The sequence below is a fragment of the Coturnix japonica genome, chromosome Z, assembly GCF_001577835.2.
Source record: "Coturnix japonica isolate 7356 chromosome Z, Coturnix japonica 2.1, whole genome shotgun sequence".
In the NCBI taxonomy this organism is placed as follows: Eukaryota; Metazoa; Chordata; class Aves; order Galliformes; family Phasianidae; genus Coturnix; species Coturnix japonica.
Genome location: NC_029547.1, coordinates 53825020 through 53834234, shown reverse-complemented (window position 1 = coordinate 53834234; position 9215 = coordinate 53825020). Strand labels below are relative to the sequence as shown.

The window sequence follows — 9215 nt, the reverse complement described above, 5'->3', positions numbered from 1 at the left end:
TCCTCTCCTCTCCTCTCCTCTCCTCTCCTCTCCTTTTTTTTTCTTCTGTGTTTTGTTAAAGCTAGCAGATCTGCAAACAGATGCTTGCTTAGATCTTGACAAGCAACAATCAACCATCAAACAAATGTTTTCTTTCCTCAAAGCAGGATATCCATTTTCCTTTCTTTACCTTCTATGAGAGTCTGTTAAAAAACCCACATTTACAGAGTTAAGACTGTTATTAAAAAGCAAGTGCTACATTATCATTTTCATAGTCCTCCTTGGGGCCAGGTCCCAGTTCCTGGTTGAAACAAATTATTGAGAATAATTTCACTTATTTCAGATTGGCTCAATCAGACATAGGATATTCGGTCTTCACAAGCACATCCTCTTCTGGCCACAGTGGCTCCCCTCTACCTGTGAGCACCATCCTCATAGAAAGACCGTATAGAACCAATGGCTTTACCAAACACTTGCAGGATCCTTGGATACACTATGAAAAACTGTTCAGAATTTTTTGTTACAACATTCTTTTTTTCCCCAAGAGAAATTGGCTGTATTGCAAAACATTTTTTTTCCCCCTAAGTAAATAGATATAGTTTATATCTTCTGGCAGCAATAAGAAGGCAAAAATAAAACAAGCCCTCACAAATCTTGGCTAGATGAATCTTCCAGGGTTTGATCCCTTGGCAAAACTCTGTGGTTTGGCTTCCTCTCTTCTCTTAGTATTGTGTGTGTGTGCCTCATTTTGATTTCATAGCATTATTTATCTTTATCTGCTAGCTTTTTTTTCTCAGTTGCCAGTTCCTGTTCTAGATTCTTCAACTACTTGACTATTAAATGCCCTCTTTTTCTGATTTTTCTTTCTTTCTTTCTTTTTTTTTTTTTTTTTTTTTTTTTAACTTATTTTCTCAGTGTCTGTTCCTCAGAATGGGACACTGTACTGGGACACTGTACAGGACACTGCCACCTCTTTTGCTTTGCCTCTCTTTCCTTTAATTTCTTCCCTAATTTCCTTTATTTCCCTGTCAGTCACTTCTTCTTTCTTACTTTGGAAAGATTCACTCCTCTGAAATTCTTCTTTTTTCTTTCCCTTTTTTTTTTTTTTTTTTTTTTTTTTTTTTTTTTTTTTTTTTTTTTTTTCCCCTCCTATCCTTTTTACTTTATGCTGTTATGAATTCGTTGATACAATTTCTCCTATTTACTTTAGTATTTTCATAACAAATTGCAAAATTGGGCATTTTGGAAATCATGTTGAAATTAAAATCACTTTCTTATCTTGCTAACAGGTTATGCCTGGTAGTACAAGTTATATATGAATTTGAAAGAAAACAAACAAGCAATGATCACAACCAGAAATGACAACAATATATCTTGTTTTCTTCAGCAAAATGAAATGTGTATTTTCAGTCAAAAGATTTTTCATTAAAAAAAGGAATTCTGAACCAAACCCAAGAAATTTCTGTTTTAATAAGTCTGGAAGAATTTCTTAGTTTTAAATCTGAGAACTCCATGGAAGTAGCGCTTCTGATCTCACCACTGTCTCCTGAATTCAGCCATTGACCTCCCATTGACTGAAACAATGTTAGATCCATGACATAGGACTTGGAAATAGCTTTCAGCATGGGGGCTTAAAAGCCACTCATGAGCTGCATAAACTTACAGCTGCAAGAATTTTGTGCTGCTGAGGCTGGCTGGGAAGTTCAGAGCTGTCTGTGCAGTGGAATGGAACAGATAGTCAGGATGCTAATCTTATCAACCTTCCCAGTTTGAGTTGTTCCTGCCCATCGTTTCTTGGCTCCTGGAAGGGTGCTCAGTCTGTAATGACTCTTTCTGTGCTAGGAAGTACAGTTATTTATCACCAAGTTGCCTTGGCAGAATCAAATCTGGATTTATAAGACTATTTTATTTTAGTTTTTCCTAAGTGCATTATATATTTTATTCCATTTGGTAGACAGGATAAGATAATATAAATATTAAAAAATATAAATAATAATAAAAGGATAATAAATAGAAACAATAACAATTATTATTATTATTATTATTATTAATAATAATAATAATAATAATAATTTCATTAAATGGTGTTTGATGAAAAAAAGTGTATTTAACAGAGTCCAACAGAAATTGTTAAACATATATTTATTTTAATTACTGAAAATTAAAGGGAGCATCTTAACTTAAACTCTGATTTGGTGTATTGCCAATTCAAGCAAAGATGAATGAGGGGTATTAAAAATGAACACGGTTCTTATTTTTGTTGGTTACATGGCCACCTTTCTCACTACATACATCAGTTAGCAAAGTCTGCTTTCAGCAGTGGAAATTTCATTATCACTTCTAATTCTGGTTTTGTAGCACATTAAAGTTTCCAACAGTTAATGACTCTGGTTTCTTTCCCCTCAGGTCTACCTTTCGTGAAAGAACATGGAAGAGGAAAGAAATGACAGTAAGACTGAATTATGAACTCTTAGAAGTTGAGAACAAGAACTGATTGTATTGTGAAAGCTGAATTCACTACTCGTGATTAACGCCGGCAATAGCAGTTGGCGGTGATCGCATGCATGAGATTGCTGAAGCAGATGGAGCACATGTATTACTCACACAGGTTAGAAAAGACAAAAAGAAAACATTTATTCCAGTTTTCACTCCAGTGTTTAAAGAGCATCACAAACACAACTTCAAAAGCCTGAGTTGCTTGGAAACTGACACCAGGGGTTCACTGCCTTCTCTGCAGCTCTCCTCAAACTTGAGACAGAGACTGTTATATTCCAGAACTAGGTTTCCTTCTCTTCAGATCTGGGGACTTCTGGTCTTGAGATGAGTTTGTGTTCCTGCCATTGCCATCTTACCTGGTGATGACCAAAACACAGACACCAGTTACTTCTTGGGCATCTACTTGAGTCAACTCCAAACTCTCTCAGGGTCACCCTGCTGCAATCACGTCTCCCAGAGGTGTTACAGCTCTTAATTACATCATCTTCAGAGTGCTCAGAGGTTCACTGACAGAAGTGATTTCAGCATACAAAACACTGCAGCAACATAAACTAATCTAGATAGTAGAGGTCAGTCCTGTCTGTCTATGTTAACCTAACAGTCTGTGCTTTTCCTTCTTCCTTCACCATTTGCCAGAACAGATACAATTTGTTTTTTCTTTGATCCTATGGAGTTGACAGTGACAGATTACTTTCAGTTTCTCATCCGCAGCCTTCCCACTTTCCTGGTGACTTGACCCGTGACATTAGGAAGATCTGTAATCACAGGCAGCTGCCTCTCTGAGTAATGTCCAGATACTGTGGGATTGGTAGGACAGGACCACACAAGTCACTGTCTTTCCAGCAGAGCAGCTGGGTCCTGCAGATCAGAGGTGGAAAATATCTTTGTGAAGCTCAAGGGTTTAACAAAAGTTGAATTGCTCACAAGGCATCTCACTTCTCTAAAATGTCTATTCTATTCTATTCTATTCTATTCTATTCTATTCTATTCTATTCTATTCTATTCTATTCTTCTAATCTATTCTATTTATTTATTTATTTATTTATTTATTTATCTATTTTAAACAGAGTCAGGATTTCAGGGTATTTTGAATGTACACATTAGAGACTGATAGTGGGGACCCTGTTTAACATGAATGCTGATTTTGCAATATTTTAGTACCAAACTTTGCTACCAGGAATATATTTCTTTCATTTATTTATTTATTTTTATTATTATTTTTAAATTCAGTCTTCAAAGACATGAAAATTATCGAATGTGGGTTTTGATTGTGGGAGTAGGACTCCATCCTTCTGGGATTCAGCGGTTTGGTACCAAACCCATAACCAAGTCCAAAGACAATAATAGGCCAAACAACTGTCAAGGTAGTTAATCTGCAAAGCCTTCAGTGTACTCTACAATAGTATAATACCAAATGATATTTCATAAAGTCATATGAAGTGGAGCTTTAAAGCAAACAGACTGTAGAAGATTAATCAGAGGTGTGTGTAACTTTTAAAATACTGAGCATATCACAGTATCACAGTCTCATGCAGGTTGGAAGTGACCTTAGAGATCATCAAGTCCAACCCTCGGGATTTGAGCTTCCTGTGTAGCAGAGCGGCACTTCTACCACTTGCGCCACAGGGGGGATTCAAACCCAGGCCTCCAGTGTTGCAAAGCGGCATTCTTAACCACTGCGCCACCGGAGGCGCACAGATATCCCCAGATACAGAGCAATTCATGCTGAAATGTACCTCAGTCTCTTTTCTGACATCCACAAAGCAGTGCAAGCTTGGATTGAAGACAGGGAAGATCAAGGACTTTCCAGACCCATTGCAAAAACATCTGATTCTGGAGACTGTACAGCCTCCTTGGTCTACTGCTGCCTGGAATCCTCATGGGGGGAAAATCTCTCCTTGTAACCTCAACAGCCATATTTTATCCTCACACCATGTCCATCTGCAAAGGGCATGTCTCCGTTCCCTTTCTCAGTACCCTGAATGGTCAACTCTATTCAGCCTAATGTGTAACTTGATGTAAGAGCACTCTGCCAACTCCTCCAGGACACAGATAAAGATGATAAAGAGGTCGATTCCCACAAACAATTGAGCAGTCACCACTGATACTAGTCTGCTACATCAATGTATCGTACCATTTGTTTTGAAGAGTAATAGCAAGCTCTAAGAGAAAGAAGAGTCTGGCAGATGAGAGAACTTGTGCACAAAATCTTGATGTTTGTATGAGGCATGATGCTGTTCTATACTGTCTTAGAGAATGTTCATCCGCTGTGATTCATTGTCTAGGTCAGTGGATCAGTTGATTTCTATATCACTCTGCTCAGAGTCTAACTAGTCTTATTAAAAGCAAAGTGATTGGATTATACAGTTGTAAGCTGTTCCATGTAAGAAATAAAAAAAAATGATTAATAGCATCAAATATTTAAGAGTTCTCCAAACTCTTTCAGCAAATGGCTGACCATTTGGATTTTTACAAGTGAATCATCAAACCTATTGTAAAATTTCCTTTAACAATATTACTACCATGTCTCTATGGGCATACAACAGTTGTCACTAGGATTGGTTTCTGGAAGAGACTTCTCAAGGAACACTCAGATACTTTCAGTACACAAACTCCTGCACTGTAGCTCTCTGATTCTCATGTTTCAAGGTTTTAAGAGCAAGACACAGGGCATGGTATTTAATTTTCATTTAATTGTGTTTTCACAAACCAAGATGTTTGCATAGTCTTGGCAGACACTTGGTAGTCAGTTTATACAGTACTTTGGTTGTCTAAGCAAAGGTAATTTCTTGTTGTTCTGGACTGAAAGTTGTGAATCAGCTAACAGCTGGTGGTACTAAGTAAATCACAAGACAAGGTCAGCAAGTTCTAGATTAACACTTTACTTATGCAAAGTAATCTATTCTGTTATTCAAAACATTTGCATGTAAACTAGCTACAGAAATCTTGCAGTGTATAGGAAATAGTTTAGATTTAGGGACTATCTGAAGGTTCTGCTAGCAAGCAAGGAAAACTTACTCTTTCTTGAGGGAAGTTCCCTGCAGTACGCAATACACAAAATAACCTATATTTTGACTGGAGTGCAATAGGGATACATGCTTGAAATTTTCTGTTCAAAGTTCTGTATATTGTTACATCTATTTTGGAAGAAGACTTTGGAAACTTTCCTATGAAACTCTCAAAGGTCACTCTGAAAGCAAGGTGTTCATATGTGCCCATAGGAATAGCACCATCTGTGTCATTTTGCAACTATGTAACACCAATTTTATTCTATCTTTTACATTATATTCTCCTGAGATTTCTTGATGCAACAGAAGATCACAAAATTGCTGCACCCAGGTAAGTGCAGCATCTGTGTAGAAAGAAACCCAACTGAATGCCCAATTACAAGGTCTGTTTTAAGTATAACATGTGTGTATACTTGAGATGATGGAATTTGTAGTGTAGAAACTTGTTCACACTCTGCTTTGTGCAGCATGAATTTTCCTGGACTCCAGACTGAACATGCCTGGTACTCTGTCCAATTCAAGTGTGGGAGAGAAGATAATACAAGATGTCTGAGATGGGGTATTTCAGGTTAGTGTAACTCCTCTTTCTGGTTGCCTTGCTTGCCAGACCCTTATCAAGGACCCTTCTTTTTCCTGCAGTCAAAACAGAGAAAAGTTGTCGGCTCGTCCACCTCTGTAGGGACTGTTAAGTATGTATAAGACCTTGGCGTGCAGGCAAGCCTGGCTGTATTTCAGTGAACATGCTAAATGCAGCAAGTCCCAGGCTACCTGGAAGTGCTGCAGACACTGCACATGTTTCTGTTTAAAATTGTATAATCCACGGCTGCATTTGCAGCACAGCTATAGCACAAGCTGTGGGTGCTGCATTTGGGCCATTTTTTTTTCCAATTTCTGTATATCTGTGTCCAGCAATCCTGCTCAAGCTATAGGTACAGACCTGTTCCTAGTGATCTACCAGACATCCAGAAATTCCAGCATCCAGAACTTCTTGATAAACAGACATCTTTCTCAGAATTTAGAGAATGAATTCAGATATAAGGAAACTTGGATGGTACAATACAGCAACCATTGGTTCACTCTTACTGCTTCTGGCAGACATCACATCTACATGTCCTCCTTTCATGCGGATTGAGACACTTCTGAGTAAACTCAGTAACTTAAACCAAATGAAATTAATTACTTTCAAAATATACCCTCCATATCCATTTTTTAAAGTCTTGTTAGGAAGTAAGAATGGATGGACTTACAAAAAGAGTAACAGCAAAAGCATAGATATACCCATGAAAATTTCCATCAAATAATGCATAATTTCTTACTCCATATCAGTGTTTTGGAGATGTAATTGCTTGCGTAATTTTCTATGTTATTAAAATGATATATTAAATGAGTGATGGTACAAAAACAATAGAGATTCGAGAGAATCCCACAGAAAAAAAACAATCAGAACCTCATTAGCCTGTGGAGGCTGCAAGCACCAATCTAGCCTACAGGGAAATACAACATCACTCTCTGTGTGGAAGAAGCACTTGAGAGATTTTTCCAAAAACAAACACTTAAATGCAGACTCTCAGAAGCCAAAATATCACTGACAGTGACCGCCTGCCTCAGAGGTTTTATGTTTTCTCTTCCTCTGTACAGTTCCTTTTCCTCTGGTTGGCCACTTTGTGTTGACACCTCAAAGCTAAAAGCCATTCCTTTCCCTCCCACTCCTTGATTTGCTTTTGTATCCCTGCACACTGGACATGCAAGGTGGAGCTGCCTTTGCACTTTAGAGATCAGCTCAATAGGAGGGCAGTGGAAATCAAACAAGCCTTCAAAGACACATGGGCGGTGAGGCACCCACAAAATGAGCATGCGGATCCAGAACGAGATGGGTGGCCAGCTCTGTCCCAGACAGCCCATCAACAGCCTAACCACAGGTCAGACCAACCCCAATGCTGCTCAAGCTGTCCTCTGGCATTTGCCACGAGGCCAGATATTTCTGCCTAAGGAATTTCCTCCACAGGGATTGCCTCTAAAGAGGGAGGGAGAAGTCAGCCTCCTAAAGAAAGTGCTTGCATATGTGACAGAATGTAAGACTTTAAAAAAAAACAAACAAACAGAAACCTATATTCTTCCAGCTTGATTCACCTCAGCCTCAACTTTCCTAACCATGAGAAGAAAAATTGTTTGAAACCTCGTAAAAGTTGTTTTCCTATGTAAATGAGTTCAAGGGATTCTGCTTACTCAGTCCCTGCCCATTCCATAGCCAGCAGATGTATGGCAAAATATTCCTGGTTAAGACCTGCTTGCTGAAGTCATTTTTCGTTGTTCTTCACTTCATTTCATTGGTGTAAGTCAGGACCTAGGTACTTTTGGCAGGTGGTGAGCCTTATTCAGTGTGTGCTTTAAAGTGAATTCCAGCAAAAATCTAAAAGTCCATGCTAGATGTACCTGGTCTCTTTTCCTTCACTTTCAGCTTTTGTGCCCACTTACACTTCTGTGTGTTAAACAGAAATGGCTGGTTTTGTAATAAGAAAAAGTGTGATTTCCAGCTCTTGATCCAATTTCTTGTTAACAGAACTTTGAGTATAAAACACACGTAGGAACTTGGACAAGGTATCATTTTGTAGAACCAGCAGACAAAATGTGCTTATAGCAAAAATTTTCAGAGGTTTGTTTTGAGGTAGGTATATAGGCAGGTTTTCTAACGTGAGCTATCATGAGGAAGAGAAGGAAACTGGTAAAGTTAGCAGAGATTTTGCCTGTCATTGTGAGCATCTGAGGGGCAGAAGTGCCTCACACTTTTGTGTAATTAGCTTTCACTAAACTGTGAAGTAAAATCTTTGATTTGTACATGCCTGCAATTTCCAATCAGCTAGGATGTGTGCTATGCTGTTGTAAAGTATCTTAGATACTTACTGACTAAACAAGGCAGACATTAACTTTTTGTCAAAAAACAAAGTGAAATGCTGCATAATCTCCATGTTATGGTTCCTGTTCTCTCTAGTTTAATCTACAACACTGGGAATTTGTTATACAACAAGAAACACATTTTAAGAATTGTCACATTTTGTAATTCCTTTTTGTGTTTGGAGTGTCACAAGCATTGTGGCTCCGGTTCAAGCCAACTGCAGCCTGGAAAATGAAATATAATCTAAAAATACCATAAAAATGGAAATTCTTAGCGTTAATCTCTTGAGAGTCTTTTACATTCTGTATTGAAGCTATCTGAACCTGATGGAGACTGCTTGGAAAGCAAGGATCTTTACTGTTGTTTGTAGCTCACCACATCAATCCAAACTTCAGTGAAGATCCTGTTCAGGAAAGGGTCTTTGTGAGCAGGCATTGTTCCAACCAAGCACCTATTGAAGAGCCTGAATAGCTTTTTATGGCAGAGAGGCTCTCTCCTGACGGAAAGGACAGACAGCAGTGCCACTGAGAAGGATGACCACCACAATGGTTCAGTAGATATTGGCTAATGTTTAATGTGCAAACAGTCTGAATTGTAGCTCCACTCCTGCTTCTGGTTTCTATGAAGGATATACCCCTTTGTGCTGCAGGGTTCCTGACTGTGTGATGGGAAGTACAGCTCTGATAGAAGAATTGCAATGTCATTTACAAAGAGAGGAAGGAGATAGGCTGCCTAGCAAGGTTGTGGATGCCTCCTGCCCGGAAGCACTCAAGGCCGGGCTGGATGGGGTTTTGAGCAACCTGGTCTAGTGGAAGGTGTCCCTGCCTACATCAGGGAGG

The 9215-nt window shown here is 38.7% G+C and overlaps 1 long non-coding RNA gene across 1 annotated transcript in view; it reads left to right on the top strand.

Moving 5' to 3' along the window:
* The window catches only part of LOC107306495, a 53881-nt gene extending 49817 nt beyond the window's left edge, over positions 1-4064 (top strand). Inside the window, exon 13 of the long non-coding RNA XR_004305674.1 lies at positions 2386-4064. This is a non-coding gene — a long non-coding RNA (uncharacterized LOC107306495). The remainder of the gene's footprint in view (positions 1-2385) is intronic.
* The last annotated feature ends 5151 nt before the right edge of the window (positions 4065-9215 follow it).